This window comes from Mauremys reevesii, linkage group 18, assembly GCF_016161935.1.
Source record: "Mauremys reevesii isolate NIE-2019 linkage group 18, ASM1616193v1, whole genome shotgun sequence".
Lineage (NCBI taxonomy): Eukaryota > Metazoa > Chordata > Testudines > Geoemydidae > Mauremys > Mauremys reevesii.
Genome location: NC_052640.1, coordinates 15871602 through 15899189, shown reverse-complemented (window position 1 = coordinate 15899189; position 27588 = coordinate 15871602). Strand labels below are relative to the sequence as shown.

The 27588-nt window shown below is 40.2% G+C and overlaps 1 protein-coding gene across 2 annotated transcripts in view; it reads right to left on the bottom strand.

Moving 5' to 3' along the window:
- The window catches only part of ARVCF (ARVCF delta catenin family member), a 429897-nt gene that overhangs the window by 391748 nt on the left and 10561 nt on the right, over window positions 1-27588 (bottom strand). For both annotated transcript variants that reach the window (XM_039504866.1, XM_039504865.1), the window contains one exon: window positions 8497-8568. The gene's annotated coding sequence lies outside the window, so the exon portion shown is untranslated. The remainder of the gene's footprint in view (window positions 1-8496; window positions 8569-27588) is intronic.

Sequence of the window (27588 nt, the reverse complement as noted above, 5' to 3'; positions counted from 1 at the left end):
GGGTTAGAGTTTCTATGGGTAGGGCGCCTCGCGCTAGGGTTAGGGTTCCTAAGAGTTGGGATCTTGGAGCTAGGGTTAGGGTTTCTATGGGTAGGGCGCCCCGCCTTAGGGTTAGGGTTCCTATGGGTAGGGCACTTGGAGCTAGGGTTAGGGTTTCTAAGGGTAGGGCACTTGGAGCTAGGGTTAGGGTTCCTATGGGTAGGGCTTCCTGCCCTAGGGTTAGGGTTCCTTAAGGTAGGGCACTTGTAGCTAGGGTTAGGGTTCCTATGGGTAGGGCGCCCCGCCCTAGGGTTAGGGTTCCTATGGGTAGGGGATTTGGAGCTAGGTTTAATGTTCCTATGGGTAGGGCACTTGGAGCTAGGGTTAGGGTTCCTTTTTCTTAACAAGTAATTTAAACACACATTTAAATTTTGAATAACAACTTTGGAAATCAAAGCAACACCACAGAACCAGAACAAATCAGGACAGCAGTATAGGAAAAAGTCTTGCCATCTCTTTACAAAACTATTAAAGTATAATATCTCCTTAGGACCTTAGGAATACAAAAAATAGAAAAAACACAGATAAAATTTAAGAACACTTATCAGGCTGAAGAGCGATATATGCACTAACTAGTAGCAGATTAGATAAAAATGAATTTTTAAAAAATCCAATTTTTATTTAAAATTAAATTAATAAGCATTTAAAATTAAATTTGAAATGATGAGAACCTGCACTAAGGTCTTAATTTATTATAATCTATAAAAATTACTTAAATTTTAAAAAATGTAAACAGTATATGTTTTCTGTTGACGTTTTAAAGGAAATCAAACCACTAAACTGGTGAAAGTCATGGGCTTAGCACCTGGAACCAGAGTTTACGTACGTACTAAACCATCTTTTCACTTCAGTAACATCTTCTGCAGCTGCAGAGAGAATATTTCCTTCATTTCAGCTTTGTAAGACTTTATTTTATGGAGCCTTGAATGGGACTAGAAAGGCTGTTTCATTTTCTTCTTGTTTGGGAGGCTTGATTTAGTTAGTTCACTCATGAGATATTTTTAAAATTTTCTTTCTAATATTCATTCTATAAGTTCTCTTTAGAAATGAAATCTGAAACTGAAGTGTTTTCTGAAAAGCCTAGAATGTAAGAGTGAATGTTTAGAGGACTTTATTTTATTAATTATCATTTATTTTTATATGTGATGGAAAAATAGAATTATGCTTAAAGAAAAGGGTTAGAGGTCAGATGATCTAGTTTTCCTTCTCCATTCCATCCCAAACCTCCGCTGTGAATTTGGAGAAGTCACTTCACTAGGCGCATCAGTTTCCTTGTCTGGAAAATGGGAAAAATACTAATCTTTCTCATAGGGACAGTGTGAGCCTTAACTCATTAATGTTTGTGAAGTGCATAGTTTCATAGGGAAGGTGACGGATGTTCAAAGTATTATTCACAGTAATGTTTATGTTCTGAGAAGTCTTTAGCTAGATAAACTTATCAATGATTTTTATGTAGAATAAGTACCAGTAATTCTTTAGTTAAAAATGAATAATGAGCTCCCTATCAAATGATCTTCATAGGTGTGAATTTAAACCCTAAGCAATCAGCTCCTATAAAGCACAGCTCATACAAGGGCCTAGAGCCACTCAAAACAGTGTTGAAAGTCATTTTGGCTGACTGGCATACTAGGTGTATTAAGTTACTTGCTAATCTAAATAAAACTCCTGTCCATTTGAGTCGTGAAATCATAATCATAGAGCCCAAATATATTCTACTTGTAGACATATTTCAACCTTTTTACTATTTTGAGCCAAAATGGTATGAGGTTACATCTGACACTTGGTAAAGAATGGAAGTTCCATGCAAATTTTGAAGATTAGCTTTCTGCCATAGATTTGTAACCTCTCCATCTTTTTTTATAGGTGTGTGTTAACATGCTCCCATTTTGAAAGGGAAAGGACTTGAGGGCACAATATAGATCATCTTAATAATGCATTTGCACATCTAAAGATAACAATTCTTAGGTTCCAGAGTAGCACGTATGGTTTTGAATGTTGAAGAATCTGAATTCAAGCAAAACTCTCCTTGAGCAACAAAGTATTGCCTCCAGATCTGCCTTCTACAAATAATGCAGTACCGTACTATCTTGCTAAGAGTACACTTTTAAAATAACTTTTAACAGGAAAATACAACTTCCTATTTCAGACTGATCAGTACTTCTGAAAGTCGTTTTGCTCCTAAGCAGGTTAAATGCACCACTTAACTAAATAAGTCAATTAGCTACTCCACATTAAAAACCTCCTTGCATTGATCAACAATATTTCAGCAGGGTCTTCTACACAGTGAAGATAACTCTAGTTTATAGTCTGATCAGGTACGACTCAATAAAAACTAGTTTTCATAATATTACATCACATCCGCTGCCAGCAATGGCTAAGTAAGTATTACTGGCTGCTTAGCTCCTCTAATGCATAATATCTTTTAATTCTACTAACTTCAGGGTCACATTACAATTGCTGCTAAATAAGATGTTTACTTGGCCTCTTCCTTATTAAGAGGCCATGGAGACAGACGGGAGACTTGCTAGAACTCTGCTTATACTGATGCTATCCGAGTTTTTCTGAAAGTGCCCAATAAAAGTTCTCCACGTTGGTACTTAAGCTGGGGGCTAAGACATGTTGAGAATCACACCAGTTACTAAATTTCTCATACGCTCATTTTGCAAGATCCAGTTATTATCTGCTGAATCATTCAACTAATTTCAACAGCCATTCGTCAGTTATTTTTTCCTACTCAATGTAGTACTTGAAAAGTCAGTATTAGTAGCTTACTGCTTGATCAACTCCTTTGTATGAAATAATGCTAACTTTGTCCTGACAGCTTTCACATTACTCAGTTCTCTCTCAAGACATTAAAACACCTCTTTATCATTAACTTGAATAAACTGCCTTAGCTCATAAGCAGGCCAGGACAAGTTCCTTGGGCTTTCAAACAAGCACCCATTTTAGAATTCACTCTACTCCTTCTGTATAAATAGACTGACCGAAATGAGACCATCACTTATTGTAGGAAGAGAACTATTGTCCAAACTCTGCCTACATCTACACCCATTCAGCCTTCACTGAAAGCACTAGAATTGCATACATGATACTGGAGGCAGAATCAGAGGTTTGTAAGGAAATGTTGATCACTTGTGTAACCACAGCAAGAAGATAATCATGTAGATGTAAAAGCCCCAGGCACAAGATCCCACATAGGAATCGATGAGACTAGACCACATGGAAATCCACATGAGGATTTCAGGTAACGTCATGCAGAGACAACTTGAAAACGCTAAATTCTGGATTACAAAAACTTAATGTCAAATGAACTAGCCGCCCATAATTGTTTAAAAGTTTTTGGCAGCTGCACAATTAGAGCTGCTACTTATTTATACACATGGTATGGACTCAAGGAAATAAGTTTCTTTTTAAAATACTTGGCTCCAATCTGCTGAATAGTGCAAACATTTACAGACTAGGGAGCTATCTTTGGAAATTACACCTGTGAAATTAAGATGCTGAAACCCAATCTGACATATCAAGGCTTTGTTCCAAGTCTTCCAGAACAGACTTACAAATTAGGAGAATTTTTAGAAAATGAGATGATCAGCTCAATTTATCGAGCAAATTAATTCGAGCAGGGGTGGCCAACCTGCGTCTCTGGAGCCACACGCAACTTTTCATAAGTTAATATGCGTCTCCTTGTATAGTCACCAACTCCGGGGCTGGAGCTACAAGCGCCAACTTTCCAATGTGCCAGGAGGTGCTCACTGCTCTACCCCTGGCTCTGCCACAGTCCCTTCCCCCACTCCACTCCTTCCCACCCCCTCCCTTGAGTCTGCCATGCCCTAGCTGCCGCCCCCCAGCCTCCTACATGCCATGAAACAGCTGATCAGTTGGTGCGGGGAGGGAGGGGGAGGCACTGATTGGCAGGGCTGCCGGTGGGCAGGAGGTGCTGGGAGCGGCGTGGGGAGGGGAGCTGATGGAGAGGTGCTGACATATTACTGTGTCTCTTTGGTAATGTACATTGGTAAATTCTGGCTCCTTCTCAGGCTCAGGTTGGCCCCCCTGAATTAGAGGTTGCATAATCTAGAAGGATCTATCAATTCAGGAAGATTAACTCCTAGTTCCTGGGTCTCCAGAAAAAGTTGGCAGTGATGAAAGCCAAAATGCTTGGTCATAAGTTAATAAAATACGAGATAAAAGAGCCAAGAAGCTGACTTATGTGGACAAACATGGTTATAAACAAACTTACCATGAAAACCACATATGCCAAGGATGAATCAGAATACCTGAAGTCAGGCAATCAGGAAGAGACTTTTTTTCCTCCAAATTTTGGTAAAATTTTATATATTATCAACCTATTAGAATACATAGGGCCAGAACCAGCCCATTATGTATTTACCAGAAAAGTGTGGGATTGCTTTTACAGGTCATACATGTTGATCACTAAAACCACAAAACTACGGTCCCAATCTTACTTCAATTGGTTTCAGTGGGTATAGGATTAGGCCAAACTTGAATTCAGTGAAATCAACAGGAGCTGTATTCATGTGTCAGATGCCAGAACTTGGCCATTAAAACTCCCAGATTTGAGGTCAATGTTTGATACCAAACACTTTACTATAATTCAGATTATAGTTTTGAATCATCAAAGCAAAGACTAGCTTTGACTACAGGCAGCTAAGCAACACATATAGGATTCAGAAAAGAAAAAAAAATCTTTTTTACCCAGTTCAGCTTAAATTTTTATTTCATCTGACAGACCTATATATTTTGAGCTCTTGAGGAAGCAGCAATGTTTATTCTTTCAAAGATCATTCCAGGATGAACACTGGCAGGAGACATCTACACAATTGTTACTTGTAATGGCACCTTTCCTTCTTAAATATTTAATGGAAGTTATTACTATATAGTCAATATATTCTTGCCTGCCAAAAAGTGCACACTTTTGGAAAATAACTGTCTATGCAAGAATGAGGTTAGGACATATGAAATTGTTGTTTTCATAATATTGGATTGAAAGACTGCAGAGCTGAAATAATATGCAATTTTAGAAAACTCAAGACCTATGGTTAAAATTGAATTCCCCCTTTTAATTTTAGCACAGTACTGAGATGTGTAGAGCGGCTTTGAAGCTCTCTCTTGAATGCCTGAGGATGTGACCAGTGATGTCTGGTGCTGCAGAATTTAGCCATTAATGTTCACTATATACCTGATCCCAACAAGTGCTCAGCACCTGCAAATCTCACTGAAGTCAATCTAAAGAGGGTGCTTAGCACATGTAAGGATCAGGCCCTATATGAAGTAGAGGAAATGGAAAAACAGCCTGAACACTTTTAAAAAAAATTCTTGAAGCTTGGTCTGCTAACGGTACAATATTTTTTTGAGTTAAATGGACAAGAGGACAATATGGATGGCATGGCAGAAGCACCTAAAAGTCCCTACCTGTACCCAAATGCAGTGTATAAAAGCAAACTACTTTCTTCATACCAACCGTGTAGATGGTTACACAGCTTTTTGTGGGAGTCTAGCTGTAGCACATGATTATAATTGTGCTTGAAATAAATGGCACAATTTTTACACTTATAGGACTGTTACTGCTCCTACTGAAAGCAATGGAAATTAAACCACTGAGTGTGATGGGAGTATGAGCAGGTCCAAAATGGTTCTGGCTTTTAAGATTTTCTATCAAGTTCTCTACGGCTTATGGAAAATTCAACAAATTTTCAAGATCACTATCATCCAGTCAATGACCAATTAAAATAAGCCTAAAACTATTTTAAAAACAAGCTGTCTGAACAAGCAGGCTACACTTTGTAGAGAAACTAGCCAATGTACTCCCGGGTCTGATAAGCAATCAGCTGAACGCATGATCATTCAGAAAATGAATGGTTGTCCTGATTAAAGGTGACACCTTCTTTAAAATGAGAAAAGAGCACACCTAACTCCTGAAATAAGCAAATCTGTTTTAGTCACAAACTCTATAAAAAAAAAACACTTTTGTAATGATCCTACAATTACTGCCTGTGATGAGGTACATAAACTTCACACTGAGATAGAAGGGGTTAAGGAGCCATTCTGGGCTCAACCAGCCCTGCCCCACTGCAGCTGCAGAGTCTGCTCTATCTGGAGGAGGAGTTTAAAACAGAGCCAGATAGTCCTTGTGAAGATAGCTCCTCAGTAGGGTATAGTGCAGTGGTTCTCAACCCACAAGCCGCTTACGGCCCAACCAGCACACAGCTGCAACCCATGTGACATCCCCAGGGCCATACAGATAGATAGATATCCACATTATATAGATATATAGATATAGATATATATATGCTATCTATCTATCTATAGTGTATATAGATATATATAGTGTGGATGCAGCCCACATAACACATACAGAGCTGCATATGAGGCCCACAATGGTAAATAAGTTGAGAAACACTGGTATAGTGGTAGACTGTGGTGGAGGGGTGTGCAAGTAGCAGCAGCTATCCTAGGTGCTGAAGAAGGGACTAATTTGTCCTTAAGGATTAAGAAATGCTTCACACTATCTTGTCTTGGAATGTTTGTGAGACTGTGACCATGTCCTGGATTGGGAAAGGAAATAGTAGGAAGTGGTCCAGGGAGGCAGCCTCCAAACATTCCTAGGTACTTGATCTTAATGCTATTTTCAGGGCCCTGGGTCGGAGCCTGGTAGAGAAGAAGGGCCGGGGTTCCCCTACCAGCTAGCCATTTTCTAGTAGCTTTTTAATAGCTCTATGTATTAGTGAACTCATGTAGGACCAGAAACTACAGTAACAAGATTTCCTCCAAACTCACCTGCCTCGCTTCCATCCTCCCATATTAATAGTATTTCCTCTTTATCCAATAATCTGATTATTCTAAGGATAATGTTACCAAGCGAACACTTCAGAAACATTGGAAATTGAACAGTTTAAAAACTTTGGATTTGTGTGACTAACTTTTTCATTTTGTAAGCATAGCCTTCTGCCTTTAGTCATACTTAAGACTAGTATTTTAAATTACACCTACAGCATGACATGTACCTACTTTATGCAAAAGGACTGTTGTTAATTGCTTTACCTAGTGTCAGAAAACTTCTGTTTGATGGCAGGGTAAGTTAGCTACCCCAGGAATGGTTCCCTATAATTAAGGTAATCAAAGTGACATGTTTGGCCTTCAACTCTGCTGCCTGCACTGTTCTAGTGAGAACTATTCATTGAACACTAGTTAAGTAGCCTGGGGGTCAAGTACTCCAAGAAACCATACATCAGGGGTGGCCAACCTGAGCCTGGGAAGGAGCCAGAATTTACCAATGTACGTTGCCAAAGAGCCACAGTAATACATCAGCAACCCTCCCATCAACTCCCCTCCCTGCAACAGCACCTCCCACCCACTGGCAGCCCCACCGATCAGCACCTCCCCCTCCCTCCCTGCACCAACTTATCAGGTGTTTTGTGGTGTGCAGGAGGCTTGGGGGTGGGGGATGGGAAGGAGCGAGGGCATGGCAGGCTCAAGGGAGGGGGTGGGAAGGGGTGGAGTTGGGGCAGGGCCTGTGGCAGAGCCAGGGGTTGAGCAGTGAGCAGCCCCTGGCACATTGGAAAGTTGGCGCCTGTAGCTCCAGCCCCAGAGTCAGTGCCTATACAAGGAGCTGCATATTAACTTCTGAAGAGCCAGATGTGGCTCCGGAGCCACACGTTGGCCACCCCTGCCATACATGCTACCTCGCAAGTAGATAACTACCATCATATCATCTGTGTAACATCCATGTGTTGTAGAAAAATACAAATACTAGGTAAATGACACCTACAGAGCAATTATTAAAGCATGATCTTTTTACTTCACAAACTTAGGTCTCTACCACTTGAACTAAAGATTTCCCCTAGCTGGCAGCAGTAGTAAGTTCCTTTGCCTTGTGAGGGCATAGTCACACACAGCCAGTACCATTACAACTGGACATATTACTGCAGGGTTTTTTAGGTCAATTAAGATTATAGCCTAGATGAAGAGGCACGAAACCAGTTCACCTCTTATTAAGTGAGATGCCAGCAGAAATACTTTGAAAGGATCCATTTATAAAGTTTTGAAGGCTTTATTATTATTGTTACAATAGTCTGTTAACTAACCAACATTTTGATTCGCCTGGCATTTGTTTTTCCATAGTATTTTTGCTGTGTCAAGTAAATTGATTCAAACTCTGGCATATCTTAAATTTACAAAAATACTCAATTCAATGGTCCTGTTGTTTGATGGAAAGGCCACTAAAGATTTCCAAAAAATGAATTTAGTCTTTCACTGCTTTTCTTGTGAGGCAAAGAATGACAATTGTCACACATACTGGAATACTTTGAATACTAGAACAGTAAGGGGTAGGAGAGAGAGGGAAGTAGCAGTTTTGGATTTTAGATTCCACTGCTGTGAAAATGTGTGTTAATAACAGAAAAACATCCTTGTATCTTTGAAAACTGTGACAGCTCTTACCACGCTTTCAGCCAATTTGACAACCTTCTTCCGCCGTTCGCAAAGCAGAACTTAATAAGCATGTGGATGTCCCTGAAAAACACAAGAAGCAGAGAGACCATTGTTCCAGAAACTGTGCCAATAATGGACCTACTGTTGTATGGAGCTGAGTTCCAACATACAGCTTCTCAACCTAAAATGGCTTTTTAAAAATGCAGTGTTGTACCCAGGGAGTAAAGCTGCAATGATATGACTTACAGTGATCTTCAGAGTCACTGTTTATGACAAGGCAAGGTCACAGAAGGCATTTCCCATTTCGTTCAGATGCTGCTAGGCAACTGAGTAGGCTTCTGCTGAAACCTCTTTACAACAAAATTCAAAAAAAATCACATGCATGAAAAATATAATGGCAAGATACAATATAACAGACTCCTCTCCTATTCTTTTTATTAAATATATATTGGTGAATGGTAGGCCTGTACTTGAAATCAGTGACCTAACACATGGTGGCCTGTTCAATTATTATTATTATTGTTACCGGTACACTAATCATGATGTCTTAAAAACAAAAATCCAATGCCATGTAACACATGCTAAAATAGCCCTGTATTATAAACAAATAACTAAGCTTGCCTACAAAAATACTCAACTTTGGCATTTCTCCTGTAAGAGCCAGTGGTTGCATGTACATCTGTCAGAGATGGTGTAGAGAATACTTAGTCCTGACTCAGTGCAGGGGCCTGCACTAGATGACCTATCAAGGTCCCTTCCAGTTTTACATTTCTATGATTCTATGATTATTCAGTTTGGCTGGAATTAATATTCAGAAGAAATTTCTTGCTTAATTGTATTATTTAATCCAATCCATTAAGGATAATTTACCACAGGAGAGAGGATAAGTCAGTCTTTCTGAAGGGAGACTGGAAAATATACCAGAAGAAAAAATAACAGTGCCCCGTGGTACATTACATTAACTACATAATTGATTAAAACTACCAGAACACAGCCATCAAGCCATTCTTCTTGAATCACATACATAAATAAAACTTCAGATATGCTAAGGAAGGCTTTAGCTGCAGGAAGTAACAAAACTGTATGTCCTCGCATTACACATACTTACAGAAGCTACAAGATAACTTCTCTAATCTACTTATCAAAGTGTCTGAAATTCTTATTCCAAAACAGGTGGAACAATAATACAAACAATCCAGAAAACAAATAAAAAGCATCTTGGCAGACTGTGGCTTGTGCTAGACAGAAAAGGGGATGGATTTTACTCTGACCTTATAAGACATTGATCTAAAAAAGATCACTCTTCATCCCTGAATTCAAGCAGGGGTCTTGGATGTCAGTGCCAGAGAACTCTTGACCAACACTAATACATCTGACAAGTTTTTGAAATTTCTCTTATAAAACTTTTAATCAATCTGATGGGATGAAAAAATAGAAAAGGAGTGGATACACTCCCAAATATCTCCCCAGTGGTCTTTACATATGTTGTCATTGCACACATAGAAAAGGTAGAAAAATTCTTTACTTAATTTTAAAGCAACATTATGAATTCAAATCATAGAATCGTAGGACTGGAAGGGACCTCAAGAGATCTAGTCCAGTTCCCTGTACTCATGGCAGGGCTAAGTATTATCTAGACCAAATAAAATATTTTTAAATTGTACTTGTTCTCGGCATAAGTGGAAAAATTCAGTCTTGGTGCTCTAAGTTTTGCACCGTTAATGCATCTCTATAGTGCTAACAAAAAAATATCTCCACTTTCTCTTCTATCTTATACAAGACTGGTTAGAACTTTAATTTCATAACACATGTATTTTGGAAAAAAATCCAGCTATCAGTTACAAGCTTGTATAAAATATACACAAAGTATATGTACATAACTAGATATATTTCCACATAGACAATGTGTCATTAATCTATGGCATGTTTACTATTGACCAGACTAAACTCTTACCTCAGTAACACTAGATTTACACCAATGTATTATTACAAAAATTAATTCTGTAACTGATATCAGAATTCAGACCAATGTGGCTATTTCTCATTTCTCATTGCTTAAATAACATGAGGCCTAATGCTTCAATAGAAAAAACATGGATGTGAATGACAAGGATCAGACTTATAGGTGTATACAACTTGAATAAAACACAAAGTCAACACTTGTATATAACAATTGATAAACATCTTTTAAAAGGACTAGCAATAGCAAACAGGGCTATTTGTGCACTGTAATACAAGGTTCAATCCTGGTTTTGCTATGAACCGAATTATAATATAGTGAAGCCACATATGGTCTGTTTTTTTCCATTCTGATAGGCCAGTCAGAATTTGGCTACCATACAGCATTTGAGTCTCTCAGGGTGCAACTACCTTCCCTTTTAAATTTTCTGTCTGGTTTGGTAATTTATAAGTACAGGGCAACATCATGTCTTAATATAGCAACTTCCAATAACCACAGGAAGTCATTTGATGCAGGTTTATTTGATGTAATTAGTAAACAGGATGCTTTGTTTATCTACATTAGCTCTGATAAGTAAGTGCCATTTAGTCCCACATCATGTTTAGCAAAAGGAGAACGGAGGAAAAAATCCCATTACAAATGGAAGAAACATACTGGCAAGTTAAGCACATACACAGAAAATATATTTGTCACAAAATGAAAGTGGTTTAATAGGGTCACTGTGTTCCAGAAGCAGCACTGAAGGGAGCTGGTAGTCAGAGAAATGTGTTGAATCTGTACAAAGCCAACCTTGGGCAAGAATGTTCTCCCAAAGTATCATTTCTATTAGCAATTCAGACTTCACCTGCTGAGCAATTCAATCTGGAGTTCAGGGGCAGAATTCTGGCATTACTAGTTTAGAACATCTTGTTCCCCATTAACAAACCTTCCAGAAATAAAACATACATACACTCCACTTCTTTTAGCCAAAGGAAAAAGTAAACAGTGAAAAAAAAATAAGAGATAGGACTAAAAACAAAGACTTCGGTGGAGCAATGTTACAGGTGGGAACCTGCTAAAGTTTAAAAATGTTTATTAATGTTAATTAAAATATTAAGAAATACAAAACAACAGCCATATTGCATGGTCCACTTTTAAGATGCTCTCACAGTTCTTATTTAAAAAAAATAAATGTCATGTGTAGCCTACACCAGTGGTTTTCAAACTAGGGCCACCACTTGTTCAGGGACAGCCCCTGGCAGGCTGGGCCGGTTTGTTTACCTGCCGCGTCTGCAGGTTTGGCCGATAGGCAGCTCCCAGTGGCCGCGGTTCGCCACTCTAGGCCAACGGGGGCTGCAGGAAGCACAAACACAAAAGCCAGCAACCACAGCTGGTCCTTCCTTGATATTCTATGTAAATCCCATCACAGAGGGGAGGAATTTATTTCAGTGAGAAATTCATAGTAAATATAATCATGGCTTTTCCAGACTATTTCCCCATCATCCTCTTAGTACAAGAAGATAGCTCCTAGAACAGTGTGCGGCTGGAAATCCCTTACCCTCTGCAGTGTAGCATGCTAGTGGCCAGAATACTGTCCGTTTGCTCCCTACTGTACAGGCATCCCCAATGGTTGGGTTCAGAAGGGAGGTGTAGGGGGTCACCTGTAATTCCCCAAACAGACACGTCTTTCGTTGTGTTCCTAGAATCTGAATCCTTAAAGGTATCCTGTGTGCAGTAGGGAAGGAGCAGGCCAAACTACTCAGTGGCATCAGCAGCTGTTGCTGCTCTAGCCCTTGTTTACCTAGGATTGGGACAGCTTTGAAATGTCCATTTTGGAATGGAGTATGTTCACCTGCCTTGCAGTTCTGGCCTTACCAGTCTCTATTTAAGAGTTCTTGCAGTTCTTTTGGACAATAACTCGTGCCATTTTAGTGGGCTCACTCTTCTATCCATGAATGGGGCAGTCTGGGGCCCTTTATACCCAAGACCTTAGTCCATTCCACGGAGATTGGAGAGAGACACACATAAGGAAGCTTGTGCTGGTTAAATTCAATTATTCCACAAAATGCTAAGATAGCTTTAATGATAGTAATATGTGGGCTCTCGTTTCGTTGGTAGGGTAAGTCTTCACTACTTGTTTTGCTGATGCCACTCATCAGTGTTGGAATCAGTGTGCTAGTTTGGGGGAAAACCTCTAATGCAAACAAGGACAAGTTTCTGGTAATGCCAACTGTATCTTCAAATTACCAAATGTGCCTCCCTTCAATTAAACTTGTTTTGTCAGCACAGATGGTATATGCAGTGTTTAGTCTATTCAAAAGATGAGTAAATGAATATTCTCATACCAATCTGGGTAGCTCTCGGAAATGACCTTTTCCAACCAGAAGAAATTCAGCTTTCAATTTCAAATAACTGATTACAATACTTGTCTGAGAATCAATACAAATCAAGAAGAGGTTTGCCCTCATGGAGAGATAGAGTGACCCTGGGTCTCTGGCTATAGTTTGTTGAGTCCTGAAATTATGTCTAGAATTAAGCGGAGATTTGCAGAGTGCAAGTAAATAAAAAAGGGAGAAAATGTAACAGTCTGAGGTCGGGGGAAAAACATCCAAGTGCTTGGTTTGGCCTCAGGGGCGGCTCCAGGCCCCAGCACGCCAAACGCGTGCTTGGGGCGGCATGCCACAGGGGGCGCTCTGCCGGTTGCCGGAAGGGCGGCAGGCGGCTCCGGTGGACCTCCCACAGGCATGCCTGCAGAGGGTCCGGTGGTCCCGTGGCTTCGGTGGAGCATCCACAGATACGCCTGCGGGAGGTCCACCGAAGCCGTGGGACCAGCGGACCCTCCACAGGCACGTCTGCGGGAGGTCCACCGGAGCCGTGGGACCGGCGACCGGCAGAGCGCCCCCCGTGGCGTGCCACCCTGCTTGGGGCGGCGAAATGGCGAAACTTTCCACTTCACAGACAATATTAGATGGCATCCCAGGAAGACTGATACCTTCCAGATATTTAATCTGTAGCATAAACCTTGGAACATGGCTGGCATAAAATGCAAAGAATGTAAGGCCTCTCAATGTGATGGGTATTTCATGTCTGCTTATGACTTCTAACAGTGCATTGAAAAACTCCTATAACAGGGTGGCTCACTCTTAAAGGGCTAGAGCTAGTCAACACTGATTACAGAATGAGCCACACTTGGGAGAGGTCAGGATGACTCCACCATATAGAGAGCAGCAGGAGGCTGCAATGAAGAGGAGAAGCTCAGAAAATAGTACGGAGACTACAGATTGTGTGAAAAGCTCCTACAGGGAAGGACACAAGAGGCTTCTGCTAGAGACTGATTGAGAGAAGGATTTAGGCCTGGAAGCAGAACCAGAAAGCTGAGCTTCAGCCAAGTAAAGTCTGGGAGTTAGGGTTGCCAGTTTTGGTTGGACATATTCCAGAAGTTTCATCATAATCTTTAATTCCTGGAGTCTCCAGGACAATCCTGGAGGGATGGCAACCCTACTGGGAGTATTGGGACCAGCATCTACTACAAACCCTGACTGGGAGAAGGGCTTGGCGGCCTTGAAGCCAAAGGGCTGAGCACCAGTCAGATGAAGCCTTGAGACGTTTTGATTTGGGACCTAGTTCTTGGAAGAAGGTCTAGGAACTTCCTACCTAAAGGGAGAAAGTGAGTGAACTTGGGTTGAAGCCTGGGGGTGCAGTATGTAAGGACTTAGTAACGGAACCCCAGGAGGGCAATGTTTTAATTACCTGTGGACTCTAAGTTAAAGGGCCCCTGAAGAGGGGAGAAATTGGTAGCAGTGTACCACAGAATGATGTCTGACTACAAGCAGGTACACAGGAGGCAGCTGACCCTGATTCACTTTCATCTGAAGGACTGCTAACTTTAGAAAAGAAAAGAATGAAGGAACATAAGTGTATATAAAATATCAAATGGTATATCTCCTAACACAAGAATAAAGGGACAGTCTGTGAAAGATGGCAAGTTCAAAACTGACAAAAGGAGGGGAAAAAAATTCACACAACGTCTAAATAAACCATGGAACTCAATCATGGCCTGTGACAATGAGGCCAAGAATTCAGCAAGATTCAAAGATGATCTGGACACTTATGTGTAACAAGACTATCCAGACATTTTGGAAGGGATACTAAACATGCTACAGGGTTTAAGCCAGTCTCAAACTATTGGGTGTTAGGATGAGACCCTCAAAGTGGGGAGGAAAAGGGGCAGACCTTCTTCCCACGTCAGCCTACTGTGAGGCTTCTTGCATCTTCCTCAGAAGCATCTGGTTTTGGCCACTGTTAGAGGTGAGATTCTGGACTAGATGAACCATGGGTCTGATCCAGAATGATAATTCTTGTGTTCTTACCCTGACATGGGTTGGACTGTTCTCTCATTGTGTGTGAAATGCACATAACATTTTTTTCCCCAAGGAAATAAGCATGTGGGTTCAGTACAGCTGTAAACTAGAAATAATCAACCAATCAGAACCAAAAAAACAAGAAAATTCAAGGTGGATTTTTGCACACTAATATTTAGTCACAAATTTATATTAAGATCCCACTAACAGTTTAAAACAAGTTAAATGATTTAATAAAGATCAATTATAGATTGTTATAAGTCCAGGAGATCAATAAGTTGCTTATAAGAATGGTTAGATAACCACCTGTAACACTTACACACAGCCATAAGCACCTTGTAACACATACTACTTATGCCTGTAAGAAGTTCATAACTTTTATTAACCCTTTATACTAGGTTCTGTTTATAAAGCATGACTGATTGTCTCTTACTTTGCTGACAAGTGGCCATCATTGGGTGACCCCACTCAGGATGCCCTCCTGCAGCATGGCTGCCTCCATTTCCCCTTTCGGTTACCTCAAATTTTATGCTAGGCGCTCTTGCTTAATCAATCCCCTTCATGGGGACCACTTTATTATCAAACACACTGCAAATAGTCTCTAACAAGCCCTAAGATGTAGTCCATATCACCACCCGGGTATATAGTCCTTAAAATCCAGTCCTTCACAGCCAGAGCCCCCACAGGCTCTCTGCTGGAAGATCATCTTTACCGGTAGAGCAGCCCTCATTTCCCTAGCCCTCTCTCTCGGTACTGCTCTCTAGCCCTGGACATATCAATGGTAAGCTCCTCCACTGCTCCCCTGCCTTCAGCCCTCTCCACTTTAGAGCAAGAAGGCAACTTTGCTGCTCCTCCAGCCCTGGCGCAGAGCCATCAACTTCTTGCTGCTCTCCTGCCTTCAACCTTCTCCCAGGAACCGCACAGTCTCTGGGTTCCAGCGGCTGTTGCCTCCTGGCTGACTCAGTGTAATCTGACCCACTGAGTCTCTCGTTCACTAAGTCTTTACCCCTCTCCCTGCTGCCCTTTTGTCTTAGCTGGCCAAATGGGAGTACCTGTTCTGGCACAGAGGAGTTGGACCTACTTTACTACTAGGCCAGCCATCCTTTGAGGGAGCCAAATAGCAAAATCTTAGCTCTTACTGAAGCATTAGTAACTTGCATCTGAGTAAAAACTAAGCAGTCTAATCAGGACCTGGCCCACCCAGTCAAAGCACTATTACAAGTCTATTAGAACAGACTACTGTTCTATAAACAGTATGTGAATTACACAGCCACAATCACCTGCTGATAAAACTTGCATTTAGCCTTTTGTCTTTGGTGTTAAAATTATATGGGGTATATGTCAGACGTGTTTTTGGACCTCCTTTGTCCGGCCCTGTTGTGTCACACTAAGCAAGTCAAGCAGCAATAGAAGCAAACAAACCTTCCAGTCATCATTTATAACCTTGTTAGAAAAGTTTAGTCTGCCAAACTGCAGCTCCCAAAAGGTATGAATTTCTTAGGAACTAGGCCAAAACTAGAAGTACAGCAGCAATAAAAGTGGAAATGTAATTTTAACTTGCTGAATAAGTTACATTGTTTAACACCATTAATGAAAGAAAAAATGATGGAAAAGAACACTTAATCTAGCGGTATATCATAATCTCTAACAATCTTCTAGCACAGCACTTATTGGGAAGTAATGAGTATAGTCAGTGAACAACTGAACTGAAAACTAGCTTAATAAGTCTCTTATTAATATTCAGAAGCTCCTCCATATTAGCTGTTCTCAACACACTAAAGGGTGAATGTCTCTTATAGAACAGCTCTAGACATAATCCAGAAAACTTTGACTGAAACCTTAGTTCCATGACTATGATCCCTTCCAATATGATTGTGGAAGATGGTACTTAATACCTCACAGAAGGCACTGAACCTCTTCACAGAATCAGTCACAGCATCACATCAGCTCCTGTGGCACTTGAAAAATGTGCATAAACAGGGGGAAAACATTTTCAGTTTGTTTTATCCACCCAGAAGACAGGAACATTGTGAATTACTTTAAACAATGTTTTCCAGCTTATCCAAAACATTAACCTTCCATTGTTCTGATCCTCCCAGTTGTACACATGCCAACAGACAATATCTTTTACAATCAACTTGGGTTTATCATTCTCAACAGCCGTTTTAAATTTAGCCTGCAAAACAACCCTAAACAAGAAAGCGTGGGGGAAGGAAGGGAATCAAAATACCACACAAGCAGGCAGTTATTTCTTACTCTGAATGTAATAGAAGACCTCCAAGAGGCCAAGACGTTCCAACTGAGTTAACTAAGAGTTCCTGCAGCAGTCACTAAGAGTACTGTAGAAAAGCAATGCATAATATTCAAGATGTGGAAAAATATTTGATAGAAACAAAAAAGATTATGGAAGATATATCTACTGGTGGACCAAAACACATTAAAAGATCATATTCACTATGCTTTATAACCAGCTCTATAAAAGGGCAGCAGGAACTTCTACGACTTTAGAAGAACCTTTGTGAACCCTGCATTTTGCTACATGCTAATTTCTAGTTTGTGTTAAATAATTTAAAATGGTACATTTAAATGGTAAATAAGTCTACTCTAGAGGCCTTTCTCTCTGCATTCATTCAGTTAATGTAATTCTCTCCAATATACCCTTAGTTGGGGACATGGACTCCAAACTTTTGAGGCAGTGGAGTTCCACTCATCGAGGATGCTCATGGGATGCACCAAATCACTGCCTACACCTTCCCTAGCCCATTAACCTGTCCAACCAGCCCTCCTTGACTGGCTCTGGCTATTTTGGGAGTTGCATTAGTCAGTCATATGTAACTCATGGGAGATGAAAGTGGCTTGCACCACTGAGACCCCTATCCTGTGGGCTTCACAACTTGGATTCTCCTAGCAGAAGACGGCATAACCCAAAGGTGAATAAACACCTTCCTACACAACTTTTGGGTTAAGACTTCTCCGCTTTGTATCTACCAGCTGCTTCCCAGAATATTTGGCTAAGATGCCTACTGTAGTATCTTAAGTTATTGGGAACTTCTTATACCAAAGTATTCAGACATGAGAGTGAGGCACATAAACATGAACTGAGCATGTCTGTATCACATTAGTAGCCACAGCCCATGCCCTAAGGGTCCAATCCTGCATGGTGTAGGCTGCCTTCATCTTTCAATGACTGCCCTAAACTCTCAACGGCAGTTCATAGATGCACTGAGCAGGTCTCTTTGAAGGAATAACCCCAGAATATTAAACATCGCTTGTACTTGTTGACCTTGGTCTTGACATTTCCCCCTACCATTTCATTTGTTTCAATTTCATAACCTCAAAAGTATTTTACATAGCTTTCCATAAAGAACTGACTCTCAAAAGTTCCTTGCACAAACAATACATGTTAACAATTATAATTATAGGGGAAGAAACCTCCAAAAACCTGATATTTTGACTTATCAGAAATCAGTCACTTGATTTTATCTGAAATGACAAGAGTGTTCAAATATGTTTTTTGTCCTTTATTAGAAAAGTCTCAAGTAACATTTGCTCCAAGAAAGACAATGCTAGCAGCCAATGAAATGTCAAATGCCTCCCCTGGAGAAGTAAACTTGGTGTATGATTCTCTTAAACACACCAGTAACTCCACTGCATCCAATGAAGTTAAACTGGTATATATCAGTGGTAAGTTAGAGGAGAAACAGGCTATGAATTATTAATATTTGTGTAATTGTTTTATTCCTGCGTAATTTCCTTTATTATAACTTCTCTACAATCAATAGAGGAAAATTCCTTTCTTGATTTATTTTCTCCCATTAGCACCCTCCAACCTGGTGCAAATATTTTTCTTCAGTGCAACTACTACAGGCAGTACGAACAATAGATCCTGAACTCTAGAAAAGAATCTGCCTATTCCAGCCTTCCTGCTCATCTGATTATAGCTGCTCTCATTCTGGACTCTTGTATAGGTAAATTCTACCCACACAAGTTTGTGACCTAGATGAGCCAATAACTGTGTTGTGTCAGGAGGCTCTTGAGCATATTTGATTCCACTTTAGTTCTTCAGGCTAGTGATAGCTATTCTATACAGGTTCTTAGAACACACTCATCCCCATAGTATCTGAGAACCTTGCAGTAGTGCATTAAGTAGTATGATCAACAGCTGTCATGTGGTGTTTGTTCTTTAGTCCCCTACCCAGGGCGGGAGAAGTGTATGCAGTGGAATGTCTTGTTTGGGTTTCTTTTTTTTTAAATATACATGTTCCTATGATATTAGAGAAAGCAAGGAAGACACCTTGCACTTGGAGCAGAAGGTGGTGAGGTTTGTAATGATCCTTAGTTCTGGGGAGGCAGGTTCACTTTACAATCTCAAGCCAGCCACTGAGAAACGTCTATCTTCTACCCAGATGAGCTTTACCCTTATTGTAAAGTTCCGCTGTGCCAGAGGAGCAAAGTTGTTGACCATGGTCAGGGCCGGCTCCAGGCACCAGCCGAGCAAGCTCGTGCTTGGGGCAGCAGATTCCAAGGGGCGGCAGTCGCTGCTTCGGCTGCCCCCGGAGGTTTTTTTTCTTTTTTCTTTTTGGTTCGCTGCTCCGGCCACCCTGTAGGGGGCAGCAGTGCAGAGGAGAGGAGCGCCCTGCTGGGAGCGGTGCCAGGTCTGTAGCAAGCGTGGCAGGGCAGCTGGCGTCCTTCCCTGCCCGCCCACCAGAGTGGCGCGGAGCCCTCCTGGCAGGCAGCGTGGTTTGTTCGTCCTCCCCCCTGCCGACCCTTCATTGCTCCAGCTGGCCCACAGGTGTTTTTTTGCTTGGGGCGGCAAAAAAGCCAGAGCCGGCCCTGACCATGGTCCTCATCCCAGAGCTTTAGACGGTCTTCTAAATATTCTGGGCCTAAACCATTGAGCACCTTAAAGATAAGGAAAAAGTCCTTGAACTTTATTCAATATTCTATGGGATGCCAGTATAAAGAGCAAATTAAAGTGTAGAGAAAGGGCTCTTAAGCGCTATAATACAAATAATTACTAACAGCTCTCTACTTGTTTAAGTTGAGAGATATGTGTAACTGAATGTTTTTGAAAGCCATTTCAATCCTGAGGTATAACCTTGGCTCACTGCTTCCAAAAAAATCATTCTCTCCTTTATGAGCTTTCCCATTTGGCTGCAAAGTCCAGCTGATTTCCCCCAGACTTCAAATCTTTTGCATTGGGAATAGTTGTGTTATTATGGATTTTTTTTATTGCTGTTGGTCCCATTGTGCTAGGCACCATATATAGCCTTAGAAAGACATTCACTGCCCCGAGATTTTATAATCTAAACAAATTAGATGGACAAAGGGTGAGAGGGGAAACAGAGACAGAAATTAGGTGAGTTGCCCAAAGTCATGGAACAGGACACTGGCAGAGTTGGGAATGGAACCCAATATCTCCTCACTCTCAGCATGAGTAATTACTAGACAACAAGGACTGTCCTTTCTTGAGGAAGGGAATCCATGTACCATGGGGAACATTCTGTATTTGCAAAAGATGGACTGTATTATCTAATGGGTCACTTCCACCTGCAACTGCTACGATAGATCTTGCATTGACTCACTTGTCTGCAGTCACTCTGGTTCCAAAGGATTATCATACTTGTACCCTTTTTGACTTGAGCACTTACTCAAAATTCAAGATCGTCTGGGTTGTTTTGGTGAAGAGAAATTGGTGGTGACGCCAGGCATTTCTTTGGCATAATCATTTATTTACAAAGAATGAATAAAATCCAGTTTCCTTGAACACAGGAAGACTCAAACAGGAGATTCTCTTTGCTCACACCTCCAAGCCTCTTTCAATCAATACTCAGTCCAAAAAGCTTTCTCTGTGCTTTCTCAGAACCATTCTCCCAGTACTTGTTCTACTGTCTCCTCTGCTTTCTTCTTCTTTTCTGTTCCTTTGGTGTTTCTTGCTGTTTCCCACGGACACACTGATCCAATTTAATCAACCCCCCTGCCCTGGAGTTTTATCAGATTACAATGAAAGCCCCCTTTGGAGGCATGGCTATCTCCCACTTGTTTTGGACAGAGACACTATGGATTTATCTGTCTATCCCATAAAGGAGTTCAATTGCTTTTTACATTTATTCTGAATAAATAGCTGTTATGCCCACTAGTTTCAGTGAGGTTTAATCCAATCCGTAATAATACTGTAGCCTACTTATTCTCAAATACTTTTGCAGAAACAAAATCTATGAAAGAGCTATCTGGTTTTCTTTATTTTCTTTTGAAAATTTGAGAATAAAAATTTTGTTCTTGCTTGCTTCGTCTGCAAAAGCTACTAGTTTTTCTCCAAAAGCATTTCCCCATCTTTCAAATTTAATACAGTAGGTCATAACGCAATCTGCATGGTTGTGTCCATCTTCTAGGAATGGAGCAAGAGAAGTTTACTGAATAACATGGTTAGAGCTACAGCTGAAGATTCAGCCCTAGGTATCAATGTTGACTATTTCATTACTGTTCAAAGCACACAAGGAAGGAGATTAATCTCATGAAGATCTATTCCAAGTAGAGTCTTGTTTTGGCACTTCATGGGTGGAGCTTGGGAAAAGTACCACTGTTTTTAAAAATCACATTTCAACACCAGTCCAGAACTAATAGTTCTGAGCTCTCCCACTAGCTACAGCTAAGAATAGCCACTCATCGCAGTATGGCAGATGTGATATAAAAACATAAAATTTTACAGTTGAGGTCAGTCATCACTCATAGTGCAGGAAAGTCTTGTAGACTGCAGTATGAATTTGATGGAATCTTGCAACCCTACCAGCTAGAGGATAAATTTCTGACACCTGCTTCAAGGATCCAACAGTCAATAGTAATAGCAAAATCTAAAAAGAGCAGATGCGTGACTCAATTGGAATACCTAGACAAGTTGTGAATTCCGTACTCTCTATAGATAATACAGCAAGCTTCCCTACTAACGTTAACAGAAGGTACGGTAGGCCCAGCTTTAATGGATTGACCCATGAATTGAGGTGAAATATTGGACATGGAAACCTCAGAATGTATATTCCTGGTTCTAAAATGAGTTTTTGTTGATTTTGCCCCATACCTTGGTTGTGTCCTTCACAAACTATACAACATTTTAACTGTGAAACTTTCAACTTCTGCCCAGATAACATTTAATTGCCCTTGTGACATCCAAAGCCTGAAGAGCTGACTTTTTATTTATTTGTAAGTTCAGTCAAGAAGACTGGAAGGAAAGCTCTGAGTTATAGAGTAAAACAGATATAATCCAGGAAAAAAGAGAAACCAAGCTCAGTGTACTAAGAGGAGGAAAGGCTTCTGGCAGAACAGGATTTGATGCACACAGTGCTACATTTATCAGAAACACTGCTCTCCTGCAGGGAAGGAAATAAAAACAGCTTGCTCAGTCTGAAAAGGAACTGTTTGGAAGGATGCTTATCCTTGTTTCTAAGTTTATCTGTTTAACTGTGGGCAACCTAACCCACTAGGCAGCCTAGACAGGTACAGATTTCAATATTCTTAAAATGGTACAGTCTTAACTGGAGCCTGGATTTAGACATGCAGCTTTCATTAATATAAATTGAAGTGGTATTTAGCGTTTCTCCAGCTATAAAAAACCTGCAAATGGATTTTTTAGAAAGCCTACAAATATTCTCAGTGAGTAAAATAAGCTGGCTAAAAAGGGGCTTCATATTTTTCACTTTGCAAAACTGTGCACATAGTTAAAACTAACATGCAGAGGAAAAAAAACCTATAACATGTGTTGCCTTCAAGCTTCCTTGAGGTTCCATGGCTAATGTGACATCACCAACATAGTGTATGTTAGGGTGTCAGAGGACCTAAAGAAAAAATAAAGTAAATTTAGGCTACCAGTATGCTAAATGCTCCTCTAAGCCAGATTGTCTGGGGAATGTGGCACATATTTATAAAGTTAATCTACCAATGGACTTTCTGAAAAATATCTTTAAGAATTTAATTCTATTAAAATACCTCTGATCTCAGTAAGTTTTACCAAAACTACGTCATTTTAAGGGTCATATCCTAATGCTGCAACTTTCAGAAAAGCCTATAAATCAAGTCGATGGGAGTTGGTCCCTAACTCCCTAAGAACCTTTTAAAGTCCCTAGATCAATCACTAAGAGGCTCTCATATATTCCTTTTATTCTGAATTCAGCTATTAGAACATTAGACCAACCGTACTTGGTCAGACCAATAGTCCATGTAGCCCAATATCCTGTCTTCCAACAATGGCCAGTGCCAGATGCTTCAGAGAGAATAAACAGAACAATTGTCAAGTGATCCATCCCCTGTTGTTCATTCCCAGCTTCTGGCAGTCAGAGGTTTAGGGACACCCGGAGCATGGGATTGCATCCCTGACCATCTTGAGTAATAGCCATTGATGGATCTATCCTCCATTAACTCATCTAATTATTTTGGCATTTACATCTCCTGGCAATGAGTTCCACAGGTTGACTGTGCATTATATGAAGTAGTACTTCTTTTTATTTGTTTTATACCTGCTGCCTATTAATTTCATTGGGTGACCTCTGGTTCTTATTCACTTTCTCCACACCATTCACAATATTATAGACCTCTATCATATCCCCCCTTAGTCATCTTTTTCCAAGCTGAACATTCCCGGTCTTTTTAATCTCTCCTCATATGGTGGCTGTTCCATACCCTTAATCATTTTTGTTGCCCTTCTCTGTACCTTTTCCAATTCGAATATATTTTTTTGAGATGGGGCAACTATCACTGCATGCAATATTTGAAGTGTGGAAGTATCATGGATTTAATAATGGCATTATGATATTTTCTATCTTATTATCGATCCCTTTCTTAATGGTTCCTAACATTCTGTTAGCTTTTTTGACTGCTACTGCACTTTGAATACATGTTTTCAGAGAACTATTTATAATGACTCCAAGATCTCTTTCTTAAGTGGTAACAGCTAACTTAGAGACCGTCATTTTTTATGTTAGTTGGGATTATGTTTTCCAATATGCATTATTTTGCATTTATCAACACTGAATTTAATCTGCCATTTCATTGCCAAGTCACCACTGATCTTCCTTCAACATAATACTGAATTATCTGATCAAAATGAATTACATCTTGCTTGTTCAAAGTTAAGTATAGCTGCAAAACTTGTAACAATTCTCAGAATTGAACTTCTCATTAGCTGGAAGGTACATCAGCTAAGGAAATGCCTCTATCAGTTTGCTGTCTCCTCAGTTAATTTCAGTAGAATTGGAGATAGTTGTCAAGAGATGACAACAGGACTTCTCATTTTAGAAGGTAGTAAATCTTTTCAGTGTAATCAGGAAACATCCCCTGGAAAAAGAGAACCCTGTGCTACTTCCTGTTCAGCTGAATGCAGGTATTTGTTAATCAATAAGTGAACTCGCAGGTTATCCTTTCAATCTACAAGGATCAATAATACTTTGTATTTATATTGATTTCTAATTTTCAAAAACATTAACTTTTTTAAAAACAAGAACAATAACAGTGTCTAGCATATCACTTTCATCCCTGGTATTAAAACCTCCTTGAGAAGTCTTATAATTCCTTCATTCTTAATGATGTAACAAACCACAATTCTGTGGTTAGACATCAATGACCATGTAAACATCAATCTTTCTGAAATTCAGTAGAACCAGTATAATGGCTCTCTGCTCTGAAACCCTGATGAACACTTTCCTGTGTAAAGTTAAATGCCTTGGTTGTTTCTTTGACCAGGTAGACTTGCATGGATAGGGAATGCAATAATCATCAATACAATGAGCGTTTGTAGAGGTTGAAAAGTACATTTATCACCTGTTAAACACATCAGAGTGAAGGATTAGTAGGAAAGGCTAACATGGCAAAGATTTTTCCAATAACATATCTTTCTTTTGCACAGGACACGATATGAACAGAAAATATGTTCCCACATGCTGGTGGGTGAATGTGACATACCAGGGTACAATCTAGACTAATAAGCAGCTGTGGCACCTTTCCCTGCAATCTTGGGTGGCCTTATGATGCCTTGCTAAGGGAGTTCCCACTTGTCTTCCAGCATGTAAGACACAATCTGAGTGTCTATGTGCAACTGCAGCCTGCCTACCACACTCTGAGTTACACTCTGGCTCTCGCCAGCCTGGGTTATACTGCAGGGTGACCCCAGCACACTCTCCATCTTTAATAGAAATAATATGCATACAACTTGCCACCCCAAATGGAGTTTCCCAGACAGTGGATTAGCTAAAACAATAAAACAAGTTTATTAACTACAAAGAAACAGATTTTAAGTGAGAACAAGTAATGAGGCAGAAAAGTCAGAAATGTTTACAAGAAAAATAAAGATAAAACACAACTGGTACCTAACTTAACCAACTTAAATTCAAAGCAAAGTTTTCTCACCACATGCTTTCAGGAGTCTTATTGACCAAACTTCTTAGGTTAGGACTCCTCCCCCAGTCCAACAGCTGCTTACTTTGTTCTTTCAGGTGCAATGACTCTATGGTTGTTCATCCTTCCTTTTTACAGTTTTAGTCCCCCTCTTGAAAAATATTGCCACAGTTGAGCCCACTACAATTACAGCTTCAGGAGCTACTTCTTAATAGAAGATAGTCAACAAGAAGATCTGGAAGTTAATTGGTGATCACTTGAAGCAAATTGTGGATGCTTCTGGTGCAAAGGCCTTATTAACATTGTAAGTACAGTACCAGGTTTACAATGGCACCAGGCCCAAACTCAGAAGGGGCCCTGCCCCCCATTCTGCCTGTGCTCTGCCCCCTCCCTGCCTCACCCTTTGCTCATTCCTCTCCACCCCATCCCCCTGTGCAAGTGACAGGAAGGGCCTTGGGAGGAAGAGGCAGAACGGGGGTGGGGCGTGGGCATGGGCAGGGCAGGAATGGGCACCACAAAAGGTTAATCCATCCCTGTATAGGTTGTAAAGGTTTTACATCTACAGGAGCTAAACTAATGAGTGGATTACTAACAGAATGGAATATAGATCTGAGTTTTCAATCTGAAGTTTCTTCAATCAGTTTTAAATGCAAAGTCTACAAAGTAAACCTGAAACTATATGGACCATTGTATCTACAGCTGAGGGAACACTTCACATGCTGAGATTATTCACAATAAAACTTTAAAACAAGTTTTCTTTTCAAATTCTTAAAGCCCCTAAGCTGATTCTATTCCATTTAATAAATCTGTATGGTAGCTTGCCAACGGGCTCACTTGCCTAATCAGCTAAACAGTAAAATTAACCAGGGATTGGAGGGTAAAGATGTGTCACCAGTGGCCCTACATCTTGTTCTAAATAACGTTGCAGTTTCTGGCATCCTGGACATAGCTCAGACCTCCTGTTGAATTTCAACAGTTTTAGGCATAGAAGAGGTAGTTAGAGAGCAACAATCTTTTAAAATGGTTTCCTCTTATGAGAGCTTCCTCAGTTAGTGAGAAACGGAAGAAAAATGTGAACAGTGAAGTTAGGGAGGAGGGAGTGTACACACGTGTGTTTAATTTTAATTTGAGGTGGGAGCTAGAGTTTGATCAGGAAATCTTACCAAGGTCCCAAGCTTAGTTAGGACTGTTTGATCTCGAAAAGCCATTTAGTGGCTTCCATTGTCACAAACCCCATTTAAAGCACTGTCTAAATATGGCTTTTCATTTACATTATCTTGCAGGCTGTAGTAAGAAAGCATTTGGTCCTGAATCAGAACCCACAGGAATTTAGTAAGTGGTATTTCTGTTTATAGTGAAATCTTTATTGTGTAATTTACATCTGGATATGCCATCATTTCTTAGTATTTAACTCTGTAACAGCTTGTCTAAAGTAGAGATTTTGTTGTATAAATCAAGGAAGTAACAATGTGGGGTAACTGAAGGAGGCATAGATTTCTGAATCAATACAAAATATGTTTCTGGTGGTAGTTGTTATTCTGAGCAGGTGGGTTATTGATTACAGTCATAATGGTGTCACTTTAGCTGCCATCAATAACTCACTACTTGTATTGTCACACTAAATTAAAGAAGAGCTAGTCTAAAAATTTGTGGAGTACTTATACCAGCATGGCATGACCCAGCCTGCAGCACAGGGAAGCTGAACATTGCCAGTTTGTCAGGATTCATATTTGACACTACACTTGGCATTATATTGATAAAATAAAGTTATATGATACTTATTCAGGGACAGAAAGAGATTACATCTTAAACTTACTGGAAAACTCTTACATCTATGGGTCTTGCCTACAGTAAAATTTTTCTTTTGCAACCTTAGGAGCATTTTGTGTTTATTATTTACAAAGTTGCAAAACTGGCACAGAGTATGTTTCATCACGGGCCATAGCTTTTTTGCAAATTGGCATGAATAAAGCTTTCTTGCATCACACTTTTGCCTTAGAGCTTTGTCGACAATGTTAGGCTCGTATTTAATAGGGGTTCCTTTTTAACAGAGTTTACTTTTAAATCAAAATTTCCATACTATATATTGTAGCAGATTACTATTTGCTAATTCAAGTGACAGAGTAAGAACTACTGAAAAGTTTAATAGAGATAAAGTGATCTGATCATAAGTGTAGTAAACACATACCTAAGCATTCTGCGCCTAAGGATTTTACAGCTGACCTGAATCCATTACATGTAGCAAATAAGAACTATTGTGTAGTGGTGACACAATTCAATGTCACTCTGGTCCCAAAGAGGAGGCTGAGGCACAAGAGGGAAAAGGTTTTATACTTCCAGCAATTTAACCTTTAAACAGTTTCAGTCCAATATACATAGTTAGAAAGACTTGCTAGATGCCTCAAAGTGAAGAGCAGGATA